Source organism: Oenanthe melanoleuca, unplaced genomic scaffold (assembly GCF_029582105.1).
Source record: "Oenanthe melanoleuca isolate GR-GAL-2019-014 unplaced genomic scaffold, OMel1.0 S001, whole genome shotgun sequence".
In the NCBI taxonomy this organism is placed as follows: domain Eukaryota; kingdom Metazoa; phylum Chordata; class Aves; order Passeriformes; family Muscicapidae; genus Oenanthe; species Oenanthe melanoleuca.
This window is the reverse complement of record NW_026612650.1, coordinates 1,611,814-1,627,034: the sequence shown is the minus strand read 5'-3', so window position 1 is coordinate 1,627,034 and position 15,221 is coordinate 1,611,814.

Below are 15,221 nucleotides of genomic sequence, written 5' to 3'. Positions count from 1 at the left end.
CAATCATATTAGCGTTACTAAGTTATATAACTAAATATCATTGCTCAATCTATGCCTCGTTTAAGCTAACCAGGTACCAGGTAGGTATTACAAAAATCCCCATAAAAACTGCAGGGTAAGCTCTTCGTACCAAGCACTTTTTTATCTCTTACATTCCTTCTTCAAAATCCCGCTTACTCTTGCCAAGGCTTGCGGCCTACTGTGGCTACCACATCCATGTCGGTTGTGACAAGCTGAGCAGTGCTCGCAGTCCTGCTCTCTAGTTGTATTCCCACAACAATGGTTTCTTGGTTTCAGTGGATCCTGAAGTGTCATAATGGTCTTCATGGTTCCATGAGACCCCACAATGTCACAATGACTTTTGGTTCCATGAGCTTTCATACTGCCAACAAAAATCACCTTGGTTTTGCAGTGTCGCAATGGACCTTGGTTCCATGAGGTTCTGTAGCGTACATGGATGCTTTGATTCCATGAGGTTGTATAGTATCACCATGGTCTTTTTGTTCCACAAAGCCTTGCTGTGTGTTGGGGATTGAGTGTTTTTCTATTACTGTGTCAATTTAAAGAATTTTTCCCATTATTATGCCAATGGAGCTGGCCAGGTTACAACCAGGACCTTTGACAACTCTAGACAAAAGGGGTAGGTGGGAGCTGGGCTTCCGGAGGGGCTCTCGTGCTTCCAGAGGGACTCGTGTTTCTGGGAGCTGGGAGGAGGATCCCCTGTCTGCAGCCACGTGGCCGAACACAGGAGAGCCAGATTCTCTTCGATCATCTGCCCTGCATCTGCCCTGCTGCAGCTTCCTGCCTCTGCGGACACAGCTGACCACCAGAACCCAAACGGTGAGCGAGGAGCTGCCCGCTCCAGCCCGTTCACACCCGAGACAGGCGCGGCCGCTGCCTCCCCTTCCCGCCTCCGCTCCCGCCGAGAGAGAGCGTGCTCACAGCTAAAGAAAGGACTGGAACCGAGTTAGCTGTTCTGTTTTGTTGGTAATTTTAACAACTGCTGTTGTTTCTGCTTGTACCGTTGGATATATTAGTAAAAGAGCTGTTATTCCTACCCCCTTATCTCTGCCTCAGAGTCCTTGATTCAAACAATTATGATACTTGGGAGGAGTGGAATTAAAGTCTTTATTTCAAAGGAAAACTTCTGCCTTTATTGGCAGACACCTGTCCTTCACACCAGGACACTGTCACATGGATCCTTGGTTCCATGAGGTTCCATACTGTCAACAATGATTTCCTTGGTTACGCAGTGTCACAATGGATCCTAAGTTCCATGAGGTTCCTGGCCTCCCACAGCCTCTCAGAGACACTTATAACACCTCACAGCCCCTCATTGATGTCACCACCCCTCACAGCCTCTCATGACCCCTCACAGCCCCCCAGTTGCCCATCACTGCCCCTCACTGTCCCTCACAGCCCCTCATGGCCCTCCATAGCCCAAGGCGTGGGGATTCTCCCGAAGGAGAAGGGGTTGGGCCCTGCTTGTTCCGCTTTTATTTTGGTCCCTTCACAGAAATGAGTAAAGAAAGGCTGAATGGAGCCTTTCCTCAGTGTTTCCCTTGGGGTTAATTGCGGGCTGAAGCTCTGTGCTGGCGCTGCCTGAGTGTGAACATCCCTGCAAACCCAAGGCCTTTGCTGTCCCTCATGTCCATTTCCTATCCCCAGTCCCGCCCAAGGCCTTTGCTGTCCCTGTGTCCATTCCCTGTCCCCAGTCCTGCCCAAGGCCTTTGCTGTCCCCGTGTCCATTCCCTGTCCCCAGTGCTGCCCAAGGCCTTTGCTGTCCCTGTGTCCATTCCCTGTCCCCAGTCCCGCCCAAGGCCTTTGCTGCTCCCATGTCCATTCCCTGTGTCCATTCCCACCCAAGGCCTTTGCTGTCCTGTGTCCATTCCATGTCCCCAGTCCTGCCCAAGGCCTTTGCTGTCCCCGTGTCCATTCCCTGTCCCCAGTCCCGCCCGGCTCTGGCAGCAGCAGGAGCCACAGCTCAGTGGGCGCCGGCCCGGCCCAGCCGGGGCTCCCGGGCAGGAGCAGCAGCAGCGCCGGCCCCTTCCCACCTGCTCCTGCCTTGCTCAAAAGGGTTTTTTCCAGCTGAATTCTGGAGCAGAGCAACAACCACCCACACACAGCCCTGATTCCTCAGGGCCCCCCTATGCTGCCCTGACCCAGCCTTCAGAGAAAGAAAGGATCAGGTTGCAGCACTGCTTTCAGCCCTGTTTTACACACCCTGAGGTGGCAGCAGGAGGCTTTTGTTGCCTTTGCCTTGGGAATTGTATATCATGGTTGCTCTTGCCCCTCTTCTGCTTGCCACTTGAATTTTATCCATAAAACTGAAATTGCCTTTTTTGGTCACTGCTACCAGAATGCTTTCATGAGGGAGAACTCAGTTGTGTCAGGCATCATGATTTGCAGATCTCATAAAGCTCACCAGTCCCTAAGCACAAAGTCGAGGCGATTTAAAGCCACACAGGCATTATTTGCAACACTCAAACACAGTCCTGTTGCTGGGTCTGCTAAAATAAAACCAATTTACAGAGGCCATTACTGAAATTGCCTCTGGAGTGTCAAATAAAGTGAAAAAATCCTCCAGGAGAAAAAGAAACCAGAACTTCTCAACTCACTCCATTGTTCCTTCGGAGCAGCAGCAGCAGATGGAAATGCCCAGAGGTATTTCCAGCTGCTGCTGGTCCCAGTGGGAGCCCAGCCTGCTGCCCAGCCCCAGCAGGATCCTGAGCCCAGCCCGGGCAGCTCCTGCAGTGTCGGGAGCTTAGCGCACGCGGGGCCGGGCCCAGAGCCCCGGGCACGGCCGCCCATTGCGGGGCAGCGGCGCAGGCGGAATGTCCTGCGGCCCAAACCTCCTGCTCCTGCCACAGCACCCAGCCTTCTCCCCTGCTCCTCCTCTCCCAGCACGGCACAAATTCCAGCTCGGAGGAGGCATCCCCAGACAGGGCCCAGGCTCCTGTTTCAGCCTGAGTGTCCCTGCAGAGGAACAGGGCATCTTTCAGGCACTTCCACAAGCTCAGGGTTCTTATTTCATGGGGAATCTGGCATGCAAATGGCATTGCTAAAAAGACAAAAGCAGAGGGAATGAACTGGAAATTATTAGGGAAAAAATTACTCTTCTTACAGACGAAGGTCATTCCCTGCATTTTTCCTTTTCAGATTTGTTTAGTCATCTACTCACAGAGATCCAGCTTCTTCTGGTGCTTTGAAAGAACTGATATTACTTTTGATTTTTATCAGTGCAAGAGATGTAGAATCATCTAAACTGAGCACAAACTCCCTCCCTCTAGACCATTTTCATGTTCTAGATCACTTTCAGGATGTCCATGGAGTTGTTGGAATGATTATCACACAATTCTCCACTTCTGCCTGCAGGCTCTGGAGATTCATTCTCTGCATTGTCAAGGTTTTATTCCCTAACAATTCCTGGTACCACCTCCTGTTTTTCTTTCTAGGTTAGAACAGTAACAATGAAAACCTTCCCCAAAGCACAACTCCCCAGCCCACAAGAAAAAGAAAGAACAAGTTGGAAAGTTTTTCAAATATTTATCCTGCTTTGCTGCAAGAGTTGTGCTGCATGCACAGCGTGGAAAGCCAAGAGAGGTCCACCTTGGTGGCAGTTGGTGGCACATCTTGTGACAGAAGCTGCACCTCGTTCCAGAAAAGACTCTTGGAAAGAGCAAACAGAACTGTAGAGAAGATTCTAGGAAAACATAAAATGCTTTTAAGAAATTAAATTAAAATGGAAAGAAACAATCCAAGATCTTTTTCTCTATTTATTTCTATGCTCCCCTTTTCATCATTACACTACTTCTCCATCCCATTAATTCCAAATGGATCTCACCTCTAATATCTATGACTTGGCAAGTTTTAGACACTACAAAAAACCGTGATCTACACAGAGATTGCCTTCTCCCGTTTTTCTTGGAAAGCAATGCTGGAGACAAAAACACAGTGCTTGGGTCAGGTACACATTCTGCATTCAGGGAATGTGTTCAGATAGTGTTTGAACCGTCAGCAGGGACAATGCACAGAAACAGCCAAGGGAATCTCTCTGCCACTGTGCAGGAGTCAAGACTCTGGGTCTTGGCTCAGCACGGCAAAGTTCCTGTATTTGGACGGGAGCTCTGGCATCTCCTGGCCCTGCAGGGCTGAGGCTTTTCCCCATTGCTGGGCACAGACTGATGGAGCAGCACTGCTGAACATGGGGACACACAGAGTGTGTGCAGGAGCAGCTGCCTGTGGAGCTCCAAGGCCCAAACTCTGAGCAGACAGGGCTGGAAGAGACTCGCAGGCTCCTTGTTTGAGGTGCTGCCTATCTGTGCCCAGCCCAGCTCTGTGTGGGGCAGAGGGAGAACAAGGGGCAGCTCCCTCCAAGCCCAGGGACCCCTCTGGCCCTGCGGCCTGAGGCACTGTCAGCACCCTCTGCTCCAGCCACCGCTTCTGCTGGCACTGACAGCAACACCCAAACTGTGGCTGATCCCGAGGGAGCAGCAGCAGTGCCTGGATCTGATCCCTGACTCTGGGGCAGGGCTGGACAAATGACCCCCACAGCAGCAGTAGCAGCAGTAGCACATGGAGCTGACTTTCAGCACAGCCCCTGCCACTCTTCTCTCCCGTGTGCAGTGGTGTCACAGCAGCCTGGGGCACCTGGGAGCCCCCAGTACCAGCAGGGACTTGAGATGGCAGCCCTGGGCTCCTGGAGGCTGTGCAGGGAACAGAGGTGGGGACTCCCTGTCCATGTGCAGCTTCCAGATGGAAAAGACTGCTGTGAGCAGGCAGCTCCAAGGGCAGAGAAAGGAGGGGCTGGAGCCCTTGATCTGTGCCAGTTCCACAGCCCTGGGCAGCAGCCACTGAGCACAGGGGGAACAGAGGGCACAGCAAGAGGGACAAAACCAGTCACGGTCAGAGACTGGGTAGAGCCAGAGCTGGGGCAGGAACAGCTACTTCATTCAACTCTTGGAGAAAGCTCTTGGCTGGTTCAAAGTGCTGAAAGGTATGAAGGGCAGAGAGGTGACACCAAACAATGCTCCTGTTTTCACAGCCTCCCCTCTCAGTGTCCCAGAAGGAACTGAATTAACTGTATTCTTCTCTAGGAGTTGCCTCGTTCAGCATGAGCAGCTGAGCACCAGGAGCTGAAGGAGCCAAAGCTTTAGGCTGCAAGAGCTGAGCAAGAGGGGACTTTTTGACCAAAGTAATGCTGCCAACCTGAACCTAACTGAATCCAGCAGACAGAATCCTTTCTATTAGAATCCTTTCTGTTGGAAAAGATCTCCGAGCTCATTGAGTCTAGGTGTTCACCCAGCACTGTCAAGCCCAGCAATAAAGCACATCCCTGAAGTGCCAAGGCCTGGACAACAGGCCCTGAGACAAAGGTGACCTCTGGATGGACCTTCCAACCAAAAGTAATCTTTGTATCTACTCATTAAGAAAATATGAATGGTCATTAGTACCATCAGAGATGTATTCACTCATTAGTAAAACATATATTGACTTTTCTGTATTTAGAAACAGGACAAGGCCATGAAATCTGGCCTTGTTAGGGAATGTTTGGTCAAAGTCAGCTCCCTTGGTTCCTCCTTGGGCCCTGGCCAGGCTTTGGGAGTGACCCAAGATCAGAATGAAACCAGCTGTACCTGCGCTAGCAGTGCTGTCAGTTTGTTTATTCAGTACTGTCAGAGCTGGGCCCTCTCACAGCGGGGTTGGAAGCCTCACCTGTGGCTGGAGGCACCTGCAGGAATTCCCAGTGTCCGGGAGTGGCTCTGCAGTCCTTGGCTGTGACAGCTTCCCCAGCTGATGTGTGCACCTGGGGGATGGCAAAGCCTGAGGAGAACTACTGCTGTCTCTCTCTTCATCACTGCAGCAATTTTTGGTAGTGATGGTTGGGTGCATTGCTGAGCTTCTCCTTTTGGGATCCTTTGCTGCTCTGAACTACAGTAAATGACGCTGAATCCTGGACTTGGTGTCTGTGTCTCTGCTGCTGACCCTGCCCAATGATAAATCAAAGTTGGTGTGGTCTGGCTGGATCACTACCAAATGTTGCTTTTTAATTGTAAATGTAAGGAATCAGTCCTGTCCTAAATTCCCAGATACAGGGAAAACTTTCCCTAGAGTTTCCTGGCCCTGGAGTGGGCTGAGGTCAGAGCACTGTGAGAGCAATGGGGAAGTCTGCTGAAAGAAGCTGAACCACTGGATGGAATAAAATATGGAAAAATGAAAAGAACTTGTGTGTTTGGAAAGATGAGGGCAGATTTTGTTAACGGCATCCCAGAAACAGCACCAAAAAAGGTAGTGATTGGTGTCAAAATGATCCTACATGGAGTAACAGAAAAGGTTTTTAATCTTGAACTTGGATTCATTTGTGCATGGAAAGAATAATAATATAATAAATAATTATAAACATATATATAACATAATCAACATTTATTGCATATAATTTAACATATATATATATATAATAACATCGTAAAATATTGGTCCAAATACTAACTTTTTAACTTTAGCTGCTCAGGTATGTAATGCTTAATACTCTACAGATAATGATTGGGCAGGACCAAACATCACTGGTGAACTCTGTGAGGTTGTATACAATGAATGAAGGAGGAAGGGATGAAATTGGCAGTTTTTATAGGTGTCTTGGGTTGCAGTTGTTATAAATGGATATTGAATGTGTTCAATTTAGTTCAATTAATCAAACCACAAAGTTAAATTTAGCAGTAATTTATTAGTAATAGCAATTGTATATAAACGAATACAATCAAAATATATGAGTTATATAAATTTGAGCAAATACAAAATTCAGCAGCAATTTAAGTATAATAAAAGTCCAATGGTTCGGTCGAATAAAGCATAAGCAAAACCGACTGGGGGATACCCCGACCGGGGATACGGGCAGGGCCATTCCTCTCACACCATACCTAATCAGTCAAGCTAAAATCTCACTTATATACAGTTTACTAATGCATATTAATACAGAATCTCTAGAAAGCTCCTCCTCGTTTCTATTCCTAAAATCTACGTCACTATGTTGTGTCATATGCGTCACCAGTGGTCGAGGTCTCTCCTCCTTTCAGGGGTCTTGTTTCTGATGAAGGCTCTGGGTCTTCCTCAGTGTTTGATGTTTGACCTCGCAGGTAGCGCAGGCGCACTGAGCTTAAAGTTATATAATTAAATATATGTTCCCAAAACAGGCCTCAGTCCAGTGACCAATGCTTTGGAATTATCCCAATTTGGCCCAGTTCAAGGTTGAAAACCTATTTCTAGACACTAGTTCTTAGACCTATACCCTTCCTATCCTGCCTCCCACCTAACATCTGGAGGATGAATATTTTCTGCTTTGTTTAATCATTTCCTTTATCTCTTTTGGTTTTATAGCAATTAAATACAATTTTTGATTAATTATAATGCCACAATTTTGCCAATATTGTTACAATTTAATTAGCACAAATCACATATATAACACAATGGACACTTGTTTCCAGGAGATTCCAGTGTCACAGTGGCCTCCCAGGTCCCATGAGGCCATGTTGTGCAATAATAGAGCCTTGTTTCCACTAGGCCTGGCAATGTCCCAGTGGCACCTGTGTGCCATAAGGCCCCACTTGGTCGAAGTAGAGCCTTGGGCTGATGTGGATAAGGGTCTGTAGTGATGCAGAGTCCACAGGTGCAAAGGTGAGATGCTTTATTTTAAAACTAGGCATTTTTAATAAGTTAGCCCATTATCAGTTACATAGTTTAAAGCATAAGAGACACAATTCGACCAACCACTATATACCATGATGAGAACACATGATGGTTATGTAAAATTTTTTGTACCCCTAATTCAGCTGAGTCTCTTTCCTGCAGTCCTTTTCTACTTAGCTGAAGTATCAGGCCTGAACCATGATTTTACAAGGCCTTTCATTTGTAAAGTTTTACTTATTGGTAATAGGTTGACAATTAGCTCTTGTTTCCTTGAAATTCCATTGCACCACAATGGTCTCCTTGGTTCCATGAGGTCGCACTGTGAAACAGTGGATACTTGAATCCATGAGTTTCCATTCCATCATAATGGTCTCTCAGATTCCATGAGGCCCTGCAGTGTCACTATGCAGTCTTTGTTCCACATTTCTCCATTGTGACACAATGGCTTCCAGTGCTCTATGAGGCTGTGCTGTGAAACTGTGGACACTTGAATCCATAAGATTCCACGGTGTTACAATGGTCTCCTGCATTCCATGAGGTCCCTCTTTGTATCAATTTACACCTGGGTTCCATGAAGTCCCACTTTGTATCAATTTAGTCTTGATTCCATGGGATTCTACTGTGTCATAATGATCTCCTGGCTTTCATGAGTACCCACTGTGTTTACAATTAACACGTGGTTTGAATCATGATTTTAAAGAGTTAAAATTTTAGCACAGAGTTAGAAGCAATTCATTTTGATCAGAGTGTAAGTTAGATAAACAAGTGATAGGTTAATGATTATTAGATGCTTAAACTAAAGATAATAGAGGTATTGTTTCCAATTATGAGCTTGTTTCAGTTTCACTTATAGAAAGAGATGGAGTAAGTGAACCATTGTAAGAACAGGTTGAAACCAGTAGAACAATGGCTAACGACTGAACTTCATACCAATCCATCATGAAGTAGAGATTCAAGATTGTGCCAAAAGGTCAAGGAGACCTGATGAAGACTTTTCTTACTTCATCTTTCAAGACCACTGACCCAATTTGAGACCACCTACCCAACTCAAGAGTAGAATTGTGCACACGTAAAGGACTAATAGCCTCACTTTAATATGGAAAGGGGATGAGAGGTGCTGGGGTTCTGTATATGCATAGAATGTAAGATTTTGTGAAATAAATAGAAGGCAAGGAACCTTGTATGAGGCTGCCATGTCTCAAGGGGACTAGTCCCGTGCAGCCCACTGGCATCTTAATAAACAGACCACTTTCTAACATTAATTAGTTAGAGAGTTTTGTCCATGAACGTATCAGTTTTAACAATTCAGGCTCCCCAAGATGCCATTGTCTCACTGTGCTTTCCCGTGATTCATGAGGCTGTGCTGTGTCACAATGGACACTTGGATCCTCCAAGGCTGGACATGTCCCAGTGGCACTGGGTTTCCATCAGGCCAAGCTCTGCCACAATGGGGCCTTGGTTCCATGAAAATCCATTGCATCACAATGTTCTTCTTAGTTTTACAAGAGCCTGATGTGTTGACAATTGACCCTTTGTTCCTTGAGGTTCTATTGCATCACAGTGTCTCTTGGATTCCATGGAGGCCCTGCTGGGTCACAGGGAAGCCTTTGTGCCATACGTTTCCATTGCAGCACAATGGTCTCCAGCATTCCATGAGGCCACACTGTAAAACAGTGAGCACTTGGTTCCATGAGTGTCCATTCCATCAGAATGATCTCGTGCATTCCATGATGCCCAGCTGGGTCACAGGGGAGCCTTTGTTCCATGTCTTCCCATTGTGACACAATGGTCTCCAGTGCTCTATGAGGCTGCACCATGAAACTGTGCATACTTGGTTCCATGAGATTCCATGTTGTCACTGTCAGGAAAATCCACAAATGCCAGAGGTTTATGTCCAAAAAGGAGACAGAGGAGTCCTTCCAATTTATTTGAATAAACAGAGAGAGTTCACTGGAGGACATTCCTACAGGGTTTTCTCTCTCAAGGTTTCAGAGGGTGCAGCCTCCTTTTATCTTAAACTCCTGGCTGCACGTTGCCCTCTTCCTTTCCCCACTGGTCGAGGTAGAGGGAAGGTACAGCCTTTCTGACTCACCTGCCCCATATCCCCCTTGAACCTGGCATTTTCCCCTGAAGTTCAGCCTTGTGCAGACCACTGTCTGTTTCAGAAGCCAAGCTCTCTGTGCCCGGTAATAAACCTGCTGCCCAAAGGCAGTAGAAAAATTTTGGCCAATTTCATGACCCTAATACTCTTCCCTCACTCATGAAATGATTTGTAAAGACATTATCATACATCTCTCCTTTCAGATTGATGTTTTCTGTGCTGGTGACAGTCTTTTAAGCCTAGCCTTCTGCCTGACTTCCCTGCTGTTGTAGTTCCATGGACAGAGGTTGTTGTCTCTTACCCCTTCCATGGGCAGGCTGTGTTCAATCATCTCCAGGACAGCAGGGCCCCACCCCACGTCACTGCTACCTGGGAAGATGAAAACCATCACTCCAAATGTCCCCCTCCTCCTTCTTCCCAGGCATTTGGCCCTGCCAGGGTGGGTTGCTGCTGATTGCCATAGGGAAAAGGAAACCCCTGTGACACTGTGCAGCCCCATGGAACCAAAGGGCCAATATGACACCATGGGGCCCCATAGAAGCAAGGACACCCTTATGAGACAGCAGGGCCTCCTGGAACCAAATCTCCACTGTGACATTACAGAACCTCACAGAGCCAAGGGGCCATGGTGACACAGCAAAGCCTAGTGGAACTGAGGAGTCCAAAGGTCTAAAAGAATTCTTGCAGGGTTGTGCCCTGGGAAGAGAAACCTCCTTGGTGGCAGCTTGGGCTTGGCACACCCTTAAGGATGGTGTCTGTTTGTAATGGGGGAACTCAGGAGTTTTAGATTGCTTCAATAAAAGAGAAGGGAAAAACCCTGTTTGCCTGAGCGCAGCCAGTTGTCCAAGCAAAGCAGGTCCCAAGTGAAGGAGGACAGACAGGATGGGATTGGGGAATGTGGAGCCAGGTTGTCCACACTGGGTCAGACCTCAAGGCACAGCTTCTCTGAGCAGGCCAGACCTCCTGAGGAGACACCCTGGATTATTATCAATCACAGAATGCTGCAATCACATCTTCCCGAAAGAGAACAGATATAAAAGACAACTTCTAATATTGGAATGCATATTTCTTAGCAGCTCTTTGAAATATTTCTCCATAAATGGAGTTGAAAATCTTCCTAATGAACTGTATTAGACCAGAGAAAATCAAGGCAGAGCCATAGTTTATAGGACTTGCTTGATCCCAGTGAGCCCCGTGGTGCATTTGGTGCTGAGCACTGGAACCTCAGGGCCTGAGAGGAGATTGCACAAACCTTTCCAGGAGTCCAAGGCAGAAAAAAAACCCAAAGTGTCTCAAAGCATTAATGGGTCCCACTGAGGTCCATCCCAAACACAGGCTCCTCATGGACTCCTCGGAGGAGAGAATGGGAGGCCATGATTGCCCAAAAGCATCTCAGAGACTCAGAGAGAAAAGGAAAAAGGAAAATACATTAAAATCTGAAGCACCTAGAGGCATTGAGCCCCACTGAGTGTTGTTCCTGACAAAGGCTCTCAAGAGACTAATTAAAGCAGATAATTGGAGGCTATGATTGCACAAAGCTCTCAGAGACTCCAAGGCAAAAGCAAAACCCAAAGTCCTCTGAAAAACCTACAGTCCCTGGGAGCATGAAGGAGCCCCCAGGGCCATTCCTGACCAAGGCTCCCCAAGGACTGGTCCCAGCAGATCACTGAGGCCACTGGGATGTGGGGAGATGCTGAGGGCAGCACAAGGGGTGACAGTGCCCAGCCTTGCTGGGGCTGTGCCAGGAGGCCCCAGTGCCTCAGGACAAGGTGTCTCCTCCCAGCCCTTGGTGGCACAGACCCTGCTGTGCCCCAGGGCACCAAGACTTGGCTTCTCTTTGTCCCCACCTGTTATCTCTGCCTCCAATTTCCTGCTCTAACTGGAACCTGGGGACACTTTCTCAGTCGTGTCCCTCAGTGGGACCCATGAATGGGATCAGAAACTTTGGAGTTCGATTATGACTGAATTCTTGAGAGGTTTCCTAACAAACCATGGCTGTGCCTTGATTTCCCTCTGGTCTGGTGCAGTTCATCAGGAAGGTTTTCAACTCCAGTTATGGAGAAATACATCAAAGAGCTTCTAAGAATTACATATTCGTATTTAAAGGTGTATTTTAAACTGTTGTCTTTAGAGCAGAGGTGATTGCAGCATTCAGTGATTGATATTGATCCAGGGTCTCTCCTCAGGAGGTCTGGTCTGCTGCTCAGAGAAGCTGTGCCTTGAGGTCTGACCCAGTGTGGACAACTTTGCTCTACATTCCCCAACCCCATCCTGTCTGTCCTCCCACACCTGGGAACTGCTTTGCTTTGAGAACTGGCTGCACTGAAGGAAAGAGAGGTTTTTCTTTTTCTTTTCCTTTTCTTTTTTTCTAGCAGTCTAAAACTCCTAATTTTCCCCACTGCAGTCAGACACACTCCTCTGGTGTGTGCCAGCCCAAGGTGCCACCAAATCCACCCCAGAGCTGTCCTGGGCCAGCTGTGAGGGTGGATCATCATCCCAACCTGCACTGGCCACTGCCAGGGGCTGTGGCCATGGACACTGCACTGACCCCACTGCTGGGTTTGGTGCCACGGCCACCGTGAGGAGTTCAAGATTCCTTGGAAACACTGGGGAGGACTGGGACATACTGGGAACACTGGGAACCCTGTGGGAGACACTGGGACGTACTTGGGGTGATCCTGGGAAATATTGGGGAAAAACTGGGGACACTGGGAAAACTGTGAGGAACTCTGGGGGACACTGGGGCTTATGAATGATGACACTGAGGGGAACTGGAAGGGACTGGGAATAAACCCAGGTGTATTGGGTGGGACTGGACTGTCCTGAGGATGAATTGGCCTGTTCTGGGAGGGCCTGCAGAGGCACTGGGGCTGTACTGGTCTGTACTGGGGATGAACTGGGCTGTACTGGGAGGGACTGCAGGGGTTGAATGGGCTGTTCCCGCCTCTGCCGCCTCACATTTGCTCAGGACCCTGCCCATCACCGCCTGCTGCCAATGAGCGCTGGAGATCGGGGCCTCAGGAGTGTGTGCCTGGTGTCGACGCCATCTTTTCTTTTTGCCTCTAACTCCCATCATGCCCCGAGTGCGACAGAGCCCATTGGAGTGCCTAAAACTCTTGCCGTGCCCTGTGCTCTAAGGAGCCCGGTTAGAGCTCCCCGAGCTCCCCCCAAGTGCTCCCGATCTGTATATGTTCCCTCTGCGGGAATCAAATCATGGCTTGGACACAAAAGTGTCTCCCAAGTTCATTTCCGGATTCCCAGATGCCCTGTCCGAGACACTTCTGGGACTACAGCTCCCATCATGCTCTGCGGCGAACCTTTCCAACCAATGAACCATTGCTTACAACTCCCGTGATGCTCCACGGCTCCATTAAACCCTATTATACTCACGCCTTCAACTCCCATCATCCCCTGCGCCCCCAGAGTCCCGTTAGAGCCCCCAAGTGTCTGCCCGGGCCCCGAATGTCCCCAGATTCCCCTCCCTGACCCTCAAGTGCCCCCCTGGAGGCATACGAGCTCCCCCACACCTCTAATTGTCTGTCAGAACCCCTCAGTGTCCATCCAAGTCCCACCTGTCTCCCCCAAGTATGCTCCAGACCCTAAAGTTCTCTCTAAATTCCATCCCCTGACCCAAAATTGCCCCAAATGTGCCCCAGAAATTTCTTCCTGAACCCCGAAGTGCTCCCTCTGACCCTGCCTGAGAACAAGATCATAATAAAAATGAGAAATAGCTTAAAAAAATACTAATTATCATAATAAGGGAGAAAAAATAAATCACTAGATAAATTAATTAATTAAGGGATTTGTGTTACTTAGAACTAATGAAAATTAATTTCTTAGCCTGTAAAAAATGTATAGATTTTTAAATATAAAACTAAGTAATAAAAAATATAAATAGAAATTAAAATAATAAATAAAGTTAATAATTAAATATTAACAATGGAGAATAAAGTACATGAAGATTTATGGATATTTTGGGATATCAGTCCCAAAATGTGGGCAATGTCAGCCATGGTGATGCTGGAGATGAGGAGCAGGTTCTCCAAACAGGGTCAGCCTAGGATGGGGCTCATTCTTCTGTGTGCACAGACCTCCTAAGGAGACATTCAGCATCAACATCACTTGGGGAATGGTTCTTTCACCTCTTCTCCAAAATGAAAATAGGAAATCATTCCCTTCCTTATAAAAGGATTTTTGATTTGTTGAATTATACAAACAACAAGATGAAATTTAGTAGCAATTCATTAATAATAGCAGCAATTGTATAGAAATTAAGAGAATCAAAGTATATGAAATACATATATTTGAGTATATTAAAAAAAAATTTGGCAGTGAGTAATTCAGTATAATTGTGGTTCGAATAAAGCATGAGCAAAAACACTGGGAGTACAGGGAGGGGCTTGCCCTTCCTCACGTACCAAAAATTCAAGTGAAAAACCTCATTGATATGATGAATGCTAAAATATATTAATACGGAACTTTCTGGAAGGCTCCTCCTAGTTTCTATTCCTAAAATCTATGTCACTATCTTATATTACACATGCTTCACCAGTAGTCAGGGGTCTCTCATCCTTTCAGGGGTCTTATTTCTGATGAAGGCTCTGGGTCTTCATCAGTGTCTGCTATGTGACCTTGCAAATAGCACAAGTGCACTGAGCTCTGGGTTATAGAATTAAGCTTATGTTCCCACCACAAACCTTATTCCAAAGTCCAATGTCTGGAATCATCCCAATTTGGCCTGCTCCAAGGCCAAAGCTTGTTATCCTAGATGCTGTTTTCAGACCTACATCCTCACAATCCCTACTCCCACCGAACATCTGGAGCATCTGTTTTGTCACTTTTCCTTTTCCTTCCCACTTTGTAACAATTGTAACAATTATTTTCTGTTGATTATGAAGAAACAATTTTGCTGGGATTCCAAGTCCAAATCTTCCTACATCCGAGGATTGCTCCCAAGTAAAAGCTGCCAGGACAGACAGGTCTGGCTGCCCTTGGCCTCCTCGGGGCTGCCTCTCCCCTGCTTTTGAATCACTGGGGCTCCGTGCTTTCCTTCCTATGGAAAAGAACCATTCTTTTCATCACGGTGTTGGTGGTCAAAATTGAGACTCAGCCCACAAAATCCTGTATATTCAAGAACTTCTCCATGACAAAGCTGCCAGGACAAACAGGCCTGGCTGTCTTGGCTTCCCAGTAGCCACCTGTCTCCTCTTCTTCCTTTGAAACACCTGAGCTCTCGGCTTTCCTTCCTATAGAAAAGAGCAACCCTCCCTATCAATGCAGAAATGGCTGAATGTGGAATCCCACATCCAAAATTCCCTATATTCTTTCCTATAGAAAACATAGATTCCCTTTCCTATAGAAAGGGTTTCTTTTAAATAGAAGCTACTAGAACAGAGAGATTGGGCTGGCCTTGGCCTCTGATGGCCGCCTTTCATCT